The following is a 2,823-nucleotide window of genomic DNA, read 5'->3' on the forward strand; positions in this document are numbered from 1 at the left end:
AGCAAAGTGCATAATAATGAGGAAATATTTTTTTTTTTTAACAACAAAGAGCAATTTGTTAATTTTCCAATGTTTCATTTCCATCCTTATTCACATTCCTGTCTTTTAAATCTATTTCTTATATCAAGTTTATCTCATTGACGCTATAGTTACTTACAGCTGAGGTTCCCGGATGTGGATGATTATTTATTTATCTTTTTTTGGCTTCTCTTTTTCTCTGTGGGCGGAGGGCGGGTTTGTGTGCCCGGCCAGTGTTTGGGTTGGGTGTTTAAAAGGCTGTGAGAGACTTTTGCATTTCGTAATGTTTTTTCTCCTTTCCTTTCAGATTTCTCTTTCTCTTTCTCCTTCTCTCTCTTTTATTTCTCTTACTCGCTTTATGTATGTTCCTTTCTCTTTTTCTTTCCCTTTCTTTCTTTATCTCTCTCTTCCTTTCCCCTAACTCCTCCCCCCTCTCTCTTTTTCATTTCTCTTACTCTCTATCTATCTTTCTCTTTCCTTTTCTCTCTTTCTCTTTCTCTTTCCCCCCCCCCCCCCCCGTCTCTCTCTCTCTTTCTTTCTCTTTCTCTTTCTCTCTCTCCCTCTCCCTCTCATTTTTTCACACATTATATATTTTTTAAGTCTCTCCCAATAGAAAAAAAAGTAAAAGATCTAAACACGCCAAACCACAAGTCATGTCTTGCCATTTTTCTCATGTCTTTTTCTTCTATTTCCCGCTGCCACTATTGCAAACCCACTATCCGACTCGCTGGAGCTTAAATCTGGCAAATGCAACAGACAACCGACCAGCAATTGCTATCTCGTCCTAGCCATGAGCTCATGACAGTCACCATTCCATGTCAATGTAAAAGCCATTTGATTAAGCTTCAGCCAAGGCTAGTAATAAATCCTCATGGATGATGTATTAAGCGGACACAAGAGGCAGACACGTTGAAAACAAGAGGGAAAAAATACGATCCAAATTCTTATAGAGGAAAAAAAATAATTCAAAATCTCCTGAGAGGAAAACAAACAACATGATAATCCAACAAGAGAGAAAAGAAATAGTATATAAATCCCAAGAGAAGAGAAAAAGATAAAATACTCATCCAAAGAGAAGAGAAAAAGATAAAATACTCATCCCAAGAGAAGAGAAAAAGATAAAATACTCATCCAAAGAGAAGAGAAAAAGATAAAATACTCATCCCAAGAGAAGAGAAAAAGATAAAATACTCATCCAAAGAGAAGAGAAATGAATAAAGAAAGAAAGAGAATCCCAAAGAAACAGAATCCAAATTCGCCACAGAGTCGAGTCAGGAAATAACAGAACGGAGGCATATGATTACGTTTAGCGATACGAGTGATGTTGTGGACACCCGATAGGAATGGGTGACACCACATTCATGACGATCTAGCTCCTGCATGATTTACAGATCTCCGTTCTTGTAACCTTGGAGGAGAAGCTGAACCCTGCATGACGATACGACCTGTTTCCAGACCGCAAACGCTGCCACAGTTAATCAGGAAAAACGATGCAATTACGAACTGGATTGTATCATTGGAGAAAAGGTCATTTGTGTTTGACTTCCCTTCCGTCTCACTCTCTCTCTGTCTCTTTCTATCTCTCATTCTCTTTCTCTCTCTCTCTCTCACTCTACCTCTCTCTCTCTCTCTCTCTCTACTTCTCTCTACCTCTCTCTACCTCTCTCTACCTCTCTCAACTTCTCTCTCTCAACCTCTCTCTCTCTACTTCTCTCTCTCTACCTCTCTCTGTCTATCATCTTCTTCACCTCATTCTTTCTTCCTCTCCGCTTTTTCACTCTCTCTTTCTTCCCCCGCGCTCTTTACTTATAATAAAAAAATAAATAAAGGTCAAATGTAGGTGAAAAAAAATAGTGAAACGCAAAACCCGACAGGATACCAGAGAAGCAGTGTGCGGTGAGAGATAGAGAAGAGAGATAGAGAAGACGGAATGGGAGAGAAAAGAGAGAGATGGATGGATGGATAGATGGATGGATTGAGAGAGGCAAAACGACACCGCAAAGGAGGCGTGGATATAGAATTACTTGCCAGGAGATTATTCGTCTCTTTTCGAGCTTCTTAGACAATAGTCTCTGTCTCTCCCCCCACCAGCTGTTACACACGTCTTGCCTGCGAGCTTGGGGAAGACTTATGTTGCATGCACTCAAGCAGAAAACTTAGAAAACTTAGAAAAGCAGTGAGTTTGAGGGTCGATTATATTTATAGTTATTTGTGTGTGCTTTTGTGTGTGTTTGTGTTTGTGTGTGTGTGTGTGTTTGTTTGTGTGTGTGTGTGTGTGTGTTGTGTTTGTGTGTGCTTGTGTGTGTTTGTGTTTGTTTGTGTGTGCGTGTGCGCGTGTGTGTGTATGTGTGTGTGTGTGTGTGTGTGTAGATGTAGATTACATCTTTTTGCCAGTTATCGAAGTATTTATCAGATATGAAAGAGTTATAACACACGAAAAAAATACCTCAAAATGAAAGAAAAACACAAAGCAAAAACACAAGAACAGAAAGAGAAGATACGCAGTGAAGAGGGGTTGATGTGGTATTACTGAAAGCTCGCACGTCAATGTTGTTGCATCAGTGAGTGATTGTTGCACCATTTCCTTCTGTTTGTTTATCTACCTAATTGATCCTTGATCTCTCCCACTGTCTTTTCTCCTTCTTTATACCGCTGACATTCCATTCCTTCCATTGATTTGTCCTCCCTTCTCTATTCCTCTATTTGTATATATATATGTATGTATGTATATATATATATATATATATATATATATATATATATATATATATATATATATTCTTCTCAGCTTGTAAGGGTCATTTT

Source organism: Penaeus japonicus, unplaced genomic scaffold (assembly GCF_977035675.1).
Source record: "Penaeus japonicus unplaced genomic scaffold, GWHDUDI00000001_assembly GWHDUDI00000019, whole genome shotgun sequence".
Taxonomy (NCBI): domain Eukaryota; kingdom Metazoa; phylum Arthropoda; class Malacostraca; order Decapoda; family Penaeidae; genus Penaeus; species Penaeus japonicus.